We start from the raw sequence: 15,684 nt of genomic DNA on the forward strand, positions 1-15,684 counted from the left end.
TATGGCGACTGCCTGAAGCGTCTCCCCTCTCTTTCCCACAATTCTGTTCTGTCTACTCCACCTACCTAATTTTCTGTCTCTTAAAGGGCCAAGGCAGTTTCTTTATTAATAAATGAAAGTAACACATAGACACTCCTCCATCAAAGCTCTACTACTCAACATCAAGCAAAATACCCAGGACACACAGACATGGTGGAAACAGAAGGGACAACCGATCTGTGACTTGTCCAAAGTCTCACTATGCGCATGGGTAGATTTGCAAGCCTCGCTCAGGAACTAAAGCTCCCCTGTTGACCATGTCACCTTTCTGACAGGTGCCACATGAGGTGTCCTGGGCTTGTGCGTCAGTGGGCCATGTCCTAAAGATGGATCAGGAGCCAGACACCAGAAGGTAGGTGCTGTTGCTTTCTCTTGTATAGGTGTGGTCTTATCAGAGATTGGGGCAGCTCCTGAGCTGCAGAGAGGACCATGGTGTGTTACAGCCTAGGATGACTCCACAAGGCATGAGGCATTGGCTTGGGGGTGTAAGAGAAGGCCCATGCTAGGGAATGGCTTCCTGGAAAAAAAAAAGAAGACATGAAGGAACCTTACGGCTTTCTTTTCACTAGATTCTTGATGCCACTGTTTGGGGAGTAGGGTGACAGATCAAAGAAGGAGAAGTAAACATAACAAAAATGGTGTAATTATACAGACATGCTATGCCCACAGCATGACAAAATTACAGGAACCCCCCACAAAAATCTTGTTGATTAGGCTAGAGTAACCTTTGAGCATCAGACTATAACACCTTACAAATATCTTAAATTGACCAATGAAGCTAGCTTTCCCAGGACATTTCAAACAATGCAGAAAAAAGGAAGCGAATGTGAAGATCATGGCAGGTTAAAATTAAGACCATTTCCCAATTCTTCCTTCCCATGGAAGGTTAGTCCCTTCTACAAACATGAGCATCCTCAATTCTCATAACACTGAGGTGACATCATTATCTCCAGGTTAACTGAGATTTAGAGCAAACCAGTTGGTTGACTTGAGGCCACAAATCTCAGTATCAAACTAGACAAGAACACATACTCCATTGGGTTAACAGTTAAATTTGATAAAGATTGCCCAGTGTAACTGGTGCTGGGTTGATTTCTCTTCAGGCCTTGTGCCTCTCTAGACTCTGGATCAGTATCCAGTCTATAGCATTGGGTTAAATTCTTATGAAGAGACAGTATGAAGAATCTGTGTGTAGTTAATGAATCGTTCATATTCTAATGGAGTAGTTCCACATTGTGGTGTTGGGAGAGAACCCAGGGCTGAGGCACTGTTAATGCTTCAGTCTGACAGTGCTCTGTTCTGGTGGGCACCCAAGGTGGCATGGGAACACACACACACACACACACACACACACACACGCACACACACAAATGACAGCACTGGGGAATCAGCGATTGCTTTCAGATCAGCGATCAGTTGGGGGAAAGTGATGCTGTAGAAGTGAGAAAATTAAATGGACAGGTGTTAGCTAATTCTACCTAGGATGGAAGCAGGAGTCAGAATCTGCTACAGCTAGAATGCTAATCCTTGGGACTAAACAAAGGAACTGTAGCGTGTTCTTGAAATCCGTAATGCCGGGATCTCGGTGACACCTGGAGATTAGGCAACACTGACATCTTAAAGGAAGAGCTAGCCCCATTGTCACAACCTAAGGCAATCCTAGTGTTTATCTCCACTTAATTTATATCTAAACTATGCATTCTCATTGCCCTTGTCAACATGATCACTGCGGTCATGACTATCATCCTCACCACCACCATGTGTCAAGTCCTTTCTCTCCCTGGATTGTTTATACTTCTGGTCTACTGTGCTTATCGACAGAAAGAATTAATGTTGTAAAAATGGCCACCCAAAAAAATGTTATCCTCATCAAAATTCCATTTTCCTTTTTCATTAAATCTAATTAATTAATTAATTTTGAGGCAAGGTCTCACTATGTAGCCCTGGCTGCCCTTTAACTTGCTATGTAGACCAGAGTGGCCTCAAAATCAGAAATCCTCCTGCCTCTACCTCTGGAGTGCTGAGATTAAAGGTGTGGCCACCACTCCTGCTTCCAGCTTGTGGTTTATAATGCACTTTGTTTCTTAACCAAATTGAAGCTGGTGTCTGTTCTTCACAGGGCACCTGAGACTCACAAAGGTCATGTGAGCCACTGACCTGGAAGGAATGAGATCATGAGAAAGTCATACAACTGACTCCAGGGTAAAAGGGAGGCAGTAAGAAGCAGACAGGGGCCCCTCTCCAGATCTTAGGATTCTAGTCCTTCAGCAATAGATAAGATGAGATGAATTTTGATCAACCTAGAATGAGAGAGGGCATACATGTTTGGTGTTAATATTTTATGATTCACAAACCTAAAACTTCTTATTGTTGTCTTTAAAATAAATATGAAGTAACATCATATGTAATTCCAAATATGAGTATTTTGAACTAAATACTTTTAGATGTGAAATACAATAACTAGCCATGAATGTATCATCTCATATAATTAAGTATCTTGGTGACTTTCCTGTTCCTGTGATGAAATGCTCCAACAGAAGCAATTTAAGGGAGAAAGGTTTATTTTGGCTACAGTTGGAGCTTGAAGCATCTGAACTCATTGCAAAGGAAGGAGGGAAAAAAGAGGGAAGAGAGGAGAGAAGGGAGAGGGGGAAGGGAAAGAAAAGAAGAGAGGGTAGAGGGAAGGGGGTGAGAAAAAAGAGAGGAGAGGGTGCTATTCTGGAAGAGCATATGCACTAATTCCTGAGGCATCTCTCCAGCTGTGGTTTAAGGCCATTTAAAACATTTATTCTTTTTACTAAGTAGTTTTTATTTCCCCCCCTTCCCTCCCACCGCCTCTTTCTCCTCTCTCTGTGTGTGAGGCACAGCACACATGAGGAGGCGCGAAGACACCACCATGGAGTTGGCAATCTCTTCCCACATTTACATGGGTTCTGGGGATCACCATGTACAGCAAGCACCTTTACCTACTGAGCCATCTTGCTGGTCCAGAAAAGTATCTCCTTAATTTAAAATGGACTCTCATCACTCCTAATGAGTAGCAGAATCTGAGGTGGCACGGGTTGCTTATATAACATGGGGTATTATTTGCATGTAACCTGTCAACCTCCTCTGGTATATTTTAAATTACTTACAATACATACTGGATAAAAAGTGCTGTAAATAGTTGTTAGTTTATATTGTTTGGGGAGTAATAAAGAGGGAGAAAAATGTCTGTACTTGTGTAGTACAGACAATTTAAAAAGATTTATTTGTTTAAATTTTATGGATATTTTGCCTGCATATATATGTAAGTGTACAGGAGTGTGCCTGGTGTTCATGGGGCACAGAGAGGGTACTGGAACCCTCTGAAACTGGAGTGGAGGATGATTATGAGCCACCATGTGGATTTGGGGAGTCAAAGTTCCTTTGGAAGTATTCTTAACAGCAGAGCTATCTCTCCCACAGGACTGGGTGGGGAAGGGCATAGAAGGGAAGAGTAATAAAAGAGATGTATTCTTGACTGTGTCATTTGCTTTGTAGAATCTTCTCAGTTTCAGGAGGTCCCATTTATTAATTGCTTCTCTCAGTGTCTGTGCTACTGGGGTTATATTTAGGAAGTGGTCCTCTGTGCCAATGGGTTCAAGAGTACTTCTCATTTTCTCTTGTATGAGGTTCAGTGTGGCTGGCTTTATGTTGAAGTCTTTAATCCATTTGGACTTGAGTTTTGTGCAGGGTGATAGACAAGGATCTATTTTCATTCTTCTACATGCTGATATCCAGTTATGCCAGCACCATTTGTTAAAAATCCTTTTTTTCCATTTGGTATTTTTTGCTTCTTTGTCAAAAATCAGGTATGCATAAAAGATCTTCACCAACCCCACATCAGACAGATACAAAGAACTCACGAAATTGGTCATCAAAAGAACAAATAATCCAATAAAAAATGGAGTACAGACCTAAACAGAGAACTCTCAACAGAGGAATCTAAAATGGCTGAAAGACACTTAAGGAAATGTTCAACATCCTTAGTCATCAAAGAAATGCAAATCAAAACAACTCTGAGATTCCATCTTACACCTGTAAGAATGGCCAAGATCAAAAACACTGATGACAACTTATGCTGGAGAGGTTGTGGGGAAAAGGGAACACTCCTGCATTGCTGATGGGAGTGCAAGCTGGTACAGCCTCTTTGGATATCAGTATGGCGATTTATCAGAAAAATTAGGAAACAACCTTCCTCAAAACCCAGCAATACCACTTTTGGGTATATACCCAAAGAATGCTCAATCACACTACAAGGACATGTGCTCAACTATGTTCATAGCAGCATTGTTTTTCATAGCCAGAACCTGGAAACAACCCAAATGCCTCTAGACTGAAGAATGGATAAGAAAAATGTGGTACATTTATACAATGGAGTACTACACAGCAAAAAAAATATTTTGAAATTTGCAGGCAAATGGATGGGGCTAGAAAACATCATATTGAGTGAGGTAACCCAGACCCAGAAAGACATTTGTCACATGTACTCACTCATAAGTGGTTTTAGACATAAAACAAAGAAAACCATCTTACAATTCACAATCCCAGAGAACCTAGACAACAATGAGTACCCTAAGAGAGACATACATGGATCTAATCTACATGTGATGTAGAAAAAACAAGATCTCCTCAGTTTTTGGAGCATGGGGACCATGGGAGAGGGTTGAAGAGGGGAGCAGAGAAAAATGTACAGCTCAATAAAATCAATAAAAAATATCTAAAAAGAAAGAGATGAGGGGGGCATTTTGTGGCCAGGTAGAAACCTGGCGCAGGGGAAACGCCCATGAACCTATAAGCTAAGACTCCTAGCAATAGTGGAGAGGGTGCCTGAACTGGTCATCCCCTGTAATCTGCTTGGTAATTATCCCAATTGTCATCAGAGAGCCTTCATCCTGTGGCTGATGGATGCAGATGCAGAGGTCCACAGCCAAGCACTGGGGATTGAGTGAGGCTGAGCTTGGAGAATCCTGTTGAGAAGGAGGAAGGATTGTATTAGCTGGGGTTGGGGGCGGGGGCGATCGGTCAAGGTTATCAGAAGGGAACTCACAGAAACCACTAACCTAGGCTCATAGGAACTCCCAGACTATGGACTGACATAGGGAGTCTGTATGGGACGGACCTGAGCTGTCTACATATGTGTGACAGTTGTGTAGCTTGATTTTCTTGAGGGACTCTTAGTGGTGAAAGCAGGGCCTGCCCCTAATGCTTTGGCTGGCTTTCAGGAGCCTATTCTTCATACTGGGTCTTCTATTAAACCCGGCTTTAATACAAGGGAGATGCTCAGTCCCACTTCATCTTGATATGCAATGCTTTGTTTACACCCATGGGAGGGCTGCCCCTTTCTGAACAGAAACAGAGGAGGAGTAGATTGTAAGGGGTTGAGGGAAGGGAATAGGGGGAAGGGAGAGAAAACTGCTGTTGGGATGTATAATCAATGAATAAATATAATTAATAATATAAAACCAAATATTCATTCTGGCCTTGATTGAATTCATGGGTGTGGAACCCACAAGTACAAAGGGCTAAAGGTATTTATATCACTCATGGCATTCTCTCCAACTCATAATTTAATTAATAGTTTGTAGTAACACATGGTAACAGCATTTCTATGGAGTTTAATAGTTTCGAGACAGGGTTTCTCTGTAGCTTTGGAGCCTGCCCTGGAACTCGCTCTGTAGACCAGGCTGGCCTTGAACTCACAGAGATCCGCCTGCCTCTGCCTCCCAAGTGCTGGGATTAAAGGCATGTGCCACCACCGCCCGGCCTAATGTTGTCTTTCAATGCATGTACACACTGTCTGATGATGATCAGGCTGATTGGCATGTCTGTTATATCATATAGTACTGCTGTTGCTGCTGAGGAAGGAGCATCATGTTCTGTGCTTCTGATGCAGGTGCTCAGGGTATGCCTGATGCTGGGGGACCTGTGAGATCTAAGAAGATTCATCATCTTTCTGTAACTGGTTCCATAAAATGGGGTTTAGGGACTATGTGTTGACTAATTTTATGTAAACTTGACACAAGCTAGAGTCATCAGTGAAGAGGCAGCCTTAGTTGAGAAAATATCTCCCTAAGATTGAACTATGGTCAAGCCTGAAAGGCATTTTTTATTAATAAGTGATTGTTATGGGAGGGTCCTGCCCATTGTGGGTGGTGCCACACTTGGGTTGGTGATCCTGTCTTCTATAAAAGAGCTGGCTGAGCAAGCTATGGGGAGAAAGCCAGTAAGCAGCGCCCCTCCATGGCCTCTGTATCAGTTTCTGCCTCAAGCTTCCTGTTGAGTTTGAGTTCCTGCCTTGGCTTCCCTCTGGACTATGACTCTGGATAGTTAAGCTGAAGAAACCCTTTTCTCCCTGAGTTTCTTTTGGTCATGGTATTACATCACATCAAAGGAAAACCCTAACTAAGACAGGGTGAAGTGATCATAACACTGGTGATTATAGAAATTACTACAGTAGACAGGATCCACAGAGCTAATCTTTGACCAGATGTTCTGTCTTAATCTCATTTCCCTTTAAGCATCTCTGTGAAGCAGGTACGATCACCATCACTATTTGCTGGAGGAGGAAACCACGGCACAGATAAGCCCAGCGATGTTGTCAAAGCTTCATAGCTGTTAAGTGGGAGAGTAGGACTCAGGTCTAGCTCTTCTGACTTCTGCCTGGGTTCCTAGGACTTAGTACTGGCTGTATCAAACAACAATATAGTATGTGAGTTTTTCTGGGACAGAGAGAGAGAAAGGGGGAGGAGAAGGAGGAGGAAGGGGAGGAAGAGGAGAAGAAGAAGGAGGAAGAGGAGGAGGAGGAGGAAGAGGAGGAGGAGGAAGAGGAGGAGGAGGAAGAGGAGGAGGAGGAGGAAGAGGAGGAGGAGGAGGAGGAGTGGACCTGGATAGTTGTCAGGAGCTGTGGGCATCAGTCAGGCTATGACCTGACTGTGTCTGTGTCAGGATAGCTGCAACCCTGGACCTCCAGTGTCCATGCTGAGCTCATCACCCCAATGCCGTTCTTATCCCTCTCTCGGCTATGTGACTTTAAGTTGTGATGTCCAAAGTACTTCACACATTGAACATTAAAAGGTCATGTCAAAAGTGAGAGGCACAGCATAGAAATATTCAAGAGGACCATGAGAAGTAAAAACAAAGTAAGTTTGAGTTCAGACTACTAATTTGAACTTGAATGTGTGATGTATCATCGCTGCGTTCATACACACAAAATGATTTGATTGAGCATAGCTCAATGTAAAAGTACTATCTAGTGTTCTTCAGTCAGAAGTCCAATCCCACAAGTGCCCTGTCACACAGTGGGATACAGCTGCATACAGGACCAGCATGGAGGGCCAGGGCCCAGACCTTGGGGCATAGGCAAACTCAGCTGGGCATTCACTGACTCTCACCCTTACACCACTGACTTCCTTTAAATGCCTTTTAAAACATTGTATTGTTGGAGTTTAAACAGAATTCAGCAGACACCCTCCTCATTCCGGAAAATTTATGCTCTTCTGGGGGCAGGCTGACTCTGTTTTAACCCTTTCCCTGATATTAACGTCCACAGTTGTCACCAGCCTTCAACCCATGGTGCCCTTACAGAAACCACCAGCTCACTTCCTCTCTGTAAGGCAGTCATAGCACCTGACCTGTGTCTGACAGGAGGGAGCCATTTCCCCGCCCACTCTGCACACAGTAGCTTCAGATCCAGTTTCAGTATTTACATGGTGAACCCAGAGGCCCTCAGACTGCATTCTCTTCCCAAGCACACTGTGTTAAGCCTGACAGGAGCCCAGGTTTCTGTTCTTTCACTTGCCTTGTTCTGTGAGGAACTGCACTGATTGATTCCTCATCCTCAGACACAACAGCAACCCTCCTAAAGGATTTCCCATACTCCCTTTCTCCTTTTCCCCATGGTAACAACCAACCACACTCATAGGATCTCTGGTATCTAAGCACTTGCCAGATACTGGGAGGCTCCACCCTAGGCTGTTTGTGGTAAGACATACTTGAGTTACTTCACGTTATTTTTTAAATTATTATTTTATTTTAAGATTTTATTTTATTATTTATTTGTTTATTTATTAACCTTGAACTCTGTCTTCTGCCTTCGCCTTCTGAGTGATGGAATCTATAGGCTTGTCCTACCACCCCAGGGCTCTTCTTGGCTTTAAAGATAGCATGTTCAGAGCACCTGGTGCCCATGGTGGGACATTTATTCCCCCTCCACCTAGTCTCTCTTCACCTTTAGTGATGTTCCTTCACAGAAGAAGCTCCAGTTTCTCCAGATGATGGCAGCTGTTCCTTCTCCCCCAGGGTTGTCATCATGGGTTGTTCTCCACTTTCCGTTCTTCTAGACTTAGTTCTTTGCAGGTAGGTGAAGTATCCAAGGGAACAACTGCTCAATAATGGAAATTTATAAACAACAGAAACCTGTTCCTCACAGCTGGAGGTCTGAGACCAGGGTCTAGCTGGCCACGTTCTGGTGAGGGCCTTTGGGTGCATATGGCTATATTCTTATAAGGGAGGTTCTCCTCTGGATGTAGGTGTCCTTAATCCGGTGAGGGAGGGTCTTTGGTTGCAGGTGGCCTTGTTCTGGTGAGGGAGGGACTTCTTTGGGTGTAGGCGGTAGATTCACAAAATTGTGTAACCATAATTAAACTAAATGGTACATGTTATTACTCCCACCCAATACCCTCATATCCATTAGAAGTCAGTTCCTTTTCTCCACTTAGTCTGTCTGAGTCCTGGGCAATCACCCACCTACGTCACAGTTCTGAAAGTTTAACTTATACCTGTCCCTTATCCACAACTAAGTCTTCTTATTCTTCATTTTCACATACAGAGACAGTGTAATTCATGAACTAGATTCTAGAGAGAGGATTTCAACAACTAATAATAATACAGGACAATCATAGTAACATGTTTTAATAAAAGTTAGGTGGATAACTTATGTGAGTTTTTTTCCTCATCTTAAAATATTTTATTGTGGTGGATCTATTTCACCTACAAAATAATTTTCTTCATTAAGTCAAGAACTTGTATATTTAAAAGAGATTTTTTATTTTACCTGTGTGTGTATGTGAGGACACGTGTGTGTGTGTGTGTGTGTGCGCGCGTGCATGCGTGTGTGTGTGTGTGTGCGCGCGCGCGCGCGTGCATGCGTGTTTGTCAGTTTCCACAGAGTGAGAGTCACAGTTCTGAGAGATGTCCATATGAATGCTGGGAACTGAACTCAGCAGTGTGTGTGTGTGAGAGAGAGCACGTGTCTATGTGCGTGCATACGTGTTTGTCTGTTTCCACAGAGTGGAAACACAGTGTTTCCACACAGTTCTGAGAGATGTCCATTGATGGGGAACTTTAGCCAAATTCTAAGTACCAATCGACAATGCCCCTTCAGTCCATACGAATGCTGGGAACTGAACCCAGCAGTGTGTGTGCCCTTTACCACTGAACCATTTCTCCAACCCTAGAATTTATACTTTTAACTAAAGAAAAACTTTTTTTTTTTTTTTACATATTTTTATTCTTGTGGTATTAGAGACTAAACCCAGGGCTGTGTTCATGGCAAGCCCTGTCTACACCACCACAGAGTTATATCCACAGCCTGGTTTAATTTGACATGTCAAAATTTATAGTTTGTTACTCTCGTGTTTGAGGTTTTCTTAAGGAAAGGGGACTATTTAAGCACAAGAAGTATGCCCCCGGCAGGTGATCCCATGTCTGAGACAATGGTTAAGTAACTAACAGGCAAATAGTGTATAACGCATGGACACGCTGGGAAAAGCGATGAAGGTATTCTGTTATAGCAACATAGACAGACTCAAACAGTCTGAACCTCTGATGATTTATGAGGAAGTATCTCATTACGGGTTCTGTTTGTATTCACTGATGAGTGATGAGAGCCCTTTTGTGTTTTATTGGCCATTTGCATATTTTCTTTTGGAGAAATGTCTAATCGCATTCTTTGCCTCAGTTTTAATTGGGTTATTTTTTAATTATTGAGTTGTAAGAGTTATTTATAAAATCTGAATGCAAGCCATTCTTCAGATATAAGATTTGGAAGCATTTCCCCCATTTCGTGGGCTGCATTTTTACTTCCTTGATCAAATAATTTGCAGCACAAGAGACATTAATCTTCTGGAAGTCTGCTTTACGCAAGTTTCCTTTGGCCACATATGCCTTTCTTGGTGCATTTAAAAAGACCCATCTAATGAAAGTAAAATAAAGATATTTACTCCTATATTTTCTTCTTGGAGTTTGACAGACACACTTACATTTCGGTCTATAATCTACTTTGAGCTGTGTTTTAGAGATGGGATAGAGAGATCCATTCTTTAGTGTGTCCACATGTAGCTGTCTGCAACTCTGAGTTACTCGTCACCTTTGCTGAAAGCCACCTGCTTCTAATTATTGAGGTTTATTTGTGAGCTCAATTACTTTCTATTGATTTCTATGCCTGTCCTTAGGCCAGCACCACACAGTCTTGTTTACTATTGCTGTGGAATCAGTCTGGGAACTAAAAATAGCTTACTATTCCTTCCTTGAAACGGTCTTATTCTAGTATTTACACATGAATTTTAGCCTCAGTTGATCAATTTCTAAAAAAAAAAAAAACCTGCAGTTCATATATAAACAGCGATTGCATTGAATATATAGATTAGTTCAAATAATATTACAGGATGCTAGTCAAGGGGCTCAAGAAACGGAATCAATGGAATATACATATATTTATGTGTATGTGTGTGGTTGTATGTATGTGTTGATTGGAAGGAGTCAGGTGATCACAGAGGCTAACAAGCCCCATGAGAGACTATCTGCAAAATAGAGAGCCAAAGAAGGAGGTTTTATGGGTCAAAGAAACTACAAGTGCAACTTGGGTCATCTTCAGAAGCCTCACATCTAGAAAGCCAATGTTATAGCCATCTCTTGTGGTCAAAGGGTTAGGGAGGGCTGCTGGTGCAAGTTTCAGGGTCCAAAGTTTAATCAACCTGGGAGTCGATGTCCAAATCCAGCCACTGTGGTGGCTGCAACAACAGGGTGCATCCTTCTGCAGGCAGGACAGCAGAGACAATTTTCTTTCTTATGTCTGTGTAGACAGAGACTGCACTTTTATTCCTGGCTGCCCAGACTCAAATAATCACACAGAAACTATATAAATTACTACACTGTTTTGCCAATGACTCAGGCATATTTCTAGCTAGCTCTTATATCTTAAATTAACCAATTTCTATTAGTCTATGTATTGCCACGTGACCATGGTGTTTTCTCATTTTCTCCATTCCTTGTTTCCTCTTTAGCTGACTGGTGACCCTCTGCCTTTTCTCTTCCTGGAATTCTTAGTCTGGTTGCTCCACCTATACTTCCTGCCTGGCTACTGGCCAATCAGTGTTTTATTAAACCAATATGAGTGACAAATCTTTACAGTGTACAAAAGCATTATCCCACATGTCTGGACTTCCTGTCAACAGGATGGTGACTGCCCACATCCGGGATGTGTCTGCCCTACTCAGTGCTCCAAGTCACACAGTGTCTTGTCTGGGTCTCTCTCTTATCCATATCCATAAACAAGGTATCTGTAGTGATCCAGTCAGCCTGATTGAATCATGTTCAGCATCGGGTGACATATTAACAATCTGGATCATGAACACCAGATATTTTACATTCAATTGGGTCTTATTTTACATTTCATCGTCTTTATGATATGTGTCTTGCATTTCTTTTGAAAAGCATTTTCCCAGTTTTTTTCCTGTTCCTTTAGTGAGGAAGTGACCTTTATCTTCATTTTATCTCTAGGTTTGGCGAAACTGCAAAGAAAATGGTTCAGTTCTATGTGTTGATTTTAGTACCTTTTCATCCCTGCTCAGGTTGTTTCAGAGTGGACTCCTCAAGGATGCAAGTCCTCTTCAAAGAGAGTTTTATTACTTCCCACTCTAAAAACAATGCCCTTTGCTGTGTCTCCTGCCCAATTACCTAGAGGAAACTTAGAATTTAACACAAACTACATGTTCTTGGTCTGGGGGGGGGAACAACCACGTTTCTACCAATAATTGTTGTATCAGTCATGGGTTATTTTGAGACGCCCTTGGGGATGAAGAGATGGCTCAGTGCTTAAGAGTGCTGCCTGCTCTTGCAGAGGACTTGACTTTGATGCTTAGCACCCACTTGTCAGGTATCTCAGGGTCACCTGTATCCAGTTCCAAGGTCTTTGTGGGTGCCTGCACTCATGTGCACATGCTCCTCTCAGTCTTTAGACAGCATTTTCTAGTTGAGAACATTCCTTTCTATTCCTGGTTAGCTGAGAGTGTTTATCATAAAAGAATGATGAGCTTCTCTGCAGATGACCCTGTTTTTATTGCTATTTGTTCTACTAACATACATTATATAAATTGATTTTGTGTATATGTGCATGTGTGTTTACATGTTAACATAAGTGTAGGTGCAATTGTGTATAGGAGTGCGTGTGTGCATTTGTTCATGTATGCATGCGTGTGGAGGCCTCATGTTGAAGTACAGAGTCTTCCTTGACCATGCTCTACTTCATGTATTGAGGTAGTGTCTCTTGCTCAAACCAGAACTGGCTGCTTCAGTCATGTGGATAGCCAGCTTGCTCCAGGGATGCCCCAGCTTCACCTTTTGTACAGTGGGATCGGTTGCAGGGCTTGAGGGCTATTTCTTTGTTCCCAGCCACTTAGCCATAAAATAATCACACACAAACTGTATTAATTAAAACACTGCTTAGCCCATTAGTTCTAGCTTCTTATTGGCTGACTCTCACATATTAATTTAACCCATCTCCATTGATCTGTGCATCACCATGAGGTCATGGTCTGCCAGCAAAGTTTTAGCACATCTGTCTCTGGCAGTGGCTCCATGTCTTCTCTCTAACTCCTCCTCCTTTCTCCCAGCATTCCGTTTAGTTTTCCCCACCTAATTCTGTTTCCCTATAGCTCTGCTATAGGCCCAAAGCAGTTCCTTTATTAACCAGTGATATTCACAGCATACAGAGGGGAATCCCACATCAGGAATCCCAGGTGGGTCACAGCTCACTTGGCTGTTAATGGGTTCTGGAATCCAATATCTATTTTCCAGCATATGCAGCACACTTCAACCACCAAGTTATCTTTCCAGCTCAGAAAAAAGTGGTTTTTAAATGTTAAGTGAAGCTTAGATTGCAGTGACAAATAGTGCTTAGTCATGGCATGCAATCACTTGCCTGGTTTTAAACTTGATTTCTAGTGTTCATTTATACATAGTATTTTATCATAAATGTATGAAATTGCCAGACAATAAAAATTGGGAAAAAGTACATTTTATATCTCTAGATATGTGCTGTTTTAAAATCTATTACATTTGTTAGTTGAACCCCAAACTCAGTTCTCCTGCTCATCATTCCCCCACCCTCTTATTTTGAGCTTATTTGTGTCTCTAAATTTGAACTGTGCCTTCTGATGATTGAGGTGGTCAGAGCTTGCTTTTATTTTGTTCAATATGGCAGTCCCTCCCTTGATTAAGCAGTTTTACAACCATTCATTGCAGAGTCCTTACTCAGACCGAGGAACTTGCACCTGACTGAAGTGGTGAAGGAATGAAGAAAAGACAGATGACAGACAGACAGACACAAAGACAGCATACTTAGATCTGGTGGTCTGGGCTCTCAGAAATAGAACCTGTAGCAATTTGGATGCTCAATTTGTTTGTTTATAGAGTTCAACTCGGAGGCAGTGTTCTTAAAACTGAACAAAGTGAGAAATGTCAATGCCTTCTCTGCTCTGAGGAGTCACTAGACATCTGAGGTCTGAGATGGGCTGAGGGAAAGGAGTGGGGGTCCACTCAGATTTCTGAACACCTGGTCACCAGTTGGTAGTTCTGCCTGGAGAGGTTTAGGAGGTGTGGGCTTGCTGAAGGAGGCATGTTGTCGGGGCAAGCTTTGAGAGTTTATAGATTTGAACCATTTCTACGTCTCTCATTCTGCTTCCTGCTTGAGGTTTAAAGTGTGAGCCCTAGTAACCATGCTGCCTCTTCTTAATGATCGTGATGGACTTGTATCTTCTGAAACTGTAAGCTCAAATTAACATTTTCCTCTAAGTATCCTTGTGTTTTATCCCAGCAACACAAAAGCAACTAATACAACAGCTGTGGGGTTTGCTACATACACGGTGTCCCCACCTCCAGTCTTTCTTGTCTCTCTAGAACATCAGTTCTCAACCTCTGTGAAAGGGGTCATGATCCAGCATGGTGACTAGAGCAGAAGCTGAGGGTTCTGAGACGTTCTTGAGTTATTACTTTCATTATCTTTTCCTTCTGTAAGAGATTCTCTCTTGAGAGATTCTCTCTTGTATGTGGAAGTTTCCTGTCTTGGAGCCACTTGTTCCAAAAATACCCAGTAGCCACTTCCCAAATTACCACACAGAGGCTTAATATTACTTATAAATGCTCCACCAATAGCTCAGGCTTATTATTAACTAGTTCTTACATGTTAAGTTAACCCATATTCCTTATTTGGGTTGGACATATGACACATGGCATGCCCACCTTGCTCTCTCTGCATCTGGCCAATGTCTTCTGACTCTGCCCTTCTCTTTCCCATCATCTTTAGTTTGGTTGCCCTTACTTCCTGCCTGGCTACTCAATATTTTGTTAAGCCAATTTGAGTGATGAATCTTTACATTGTACATGAGAATTTTTTCATAGCTCTCTCTTTCTTTTTTATTGCTTTTATTGAGCTACATTTTTTCCACTCCACTCCCTTCCTCTCCCCTCCCCTCTGTCCTCTCCCATGCTCCCCATGCTCCCAATTTACTCAGGAGATCTTGTTTTTTTTCTATGTCCCATGTAGTTTAGATGCATGTATGCCTCTCTTAAAGTTCTCTTTGTTGTCTAGGTTCTCTGGTATTGTGATTTGTAGGCACAGCGCTCTCTTTATGTAACTATTTGGATTCCAGTATCAGGTCTGGTAGACTAGTCCTCTAATCTGCAAAACAGCTATGTGCTCCAATTTTTCCCTTTGGGTTTTCCTTGCTTTCTATATAATTACTTTGGGATTTTTCAGTTCAATTATCATGCTTTTGATTTCTTGAACCTCATCTTGGTCTTTGAATGTTCATTTTAAAACTACCATGTCCTTGTTTCCTTAAATGCAATATTTTTTCTCTGAAGATGATATTATCTAAGAACAATGACAACTATCTTTACTTCTTAAAATTCTTTTTCTCCCCATAACAGAAAAAAATCAGGGAAAATTTATTTATGAAGGTATTGATTACCCTGTGTCTTGTTTGTGAACCATTGCTATGTCTCCTTTAAAACATTTTTATAGAAGTAGATTGGATATGATTGAAAAGTATACATTTTCAATACATATTCAGTTTTATGCAGATTTTTGCTTTATGTTTACTACCAGGTCAGGGTATATTTAAGTATATAGAATAGTGATTAAGAGACACCACAGCTTCAGTCTGTTGGCAAGAAGGGTTACAAGCTCATAAGGTGTTTTCCTGTGCAGCAACTCCAACCCAAGTTTTTGAGAAATGTTGTCTTCCACAAAGGCAGATGCACAGATGTCTTCACTTATTGATGATGTTTTTACTTTGGGATGGATATGAACAGTTAGATGCAAGTCAGATGGACATCCACCCT

Source organism: Arvicola amphibius, chromosome 10 (genome assembly GCF_903992535.2).
Source record: "Arvicola amphibius chromosome 10, mArvAmp1.2, whole genome shotgun sequence".
NCBI lineage: Eukaryota > Metazoa > Chordata > Mammalia > Rodentia > Cricetidae > Arvicola > Arvicola amphibius.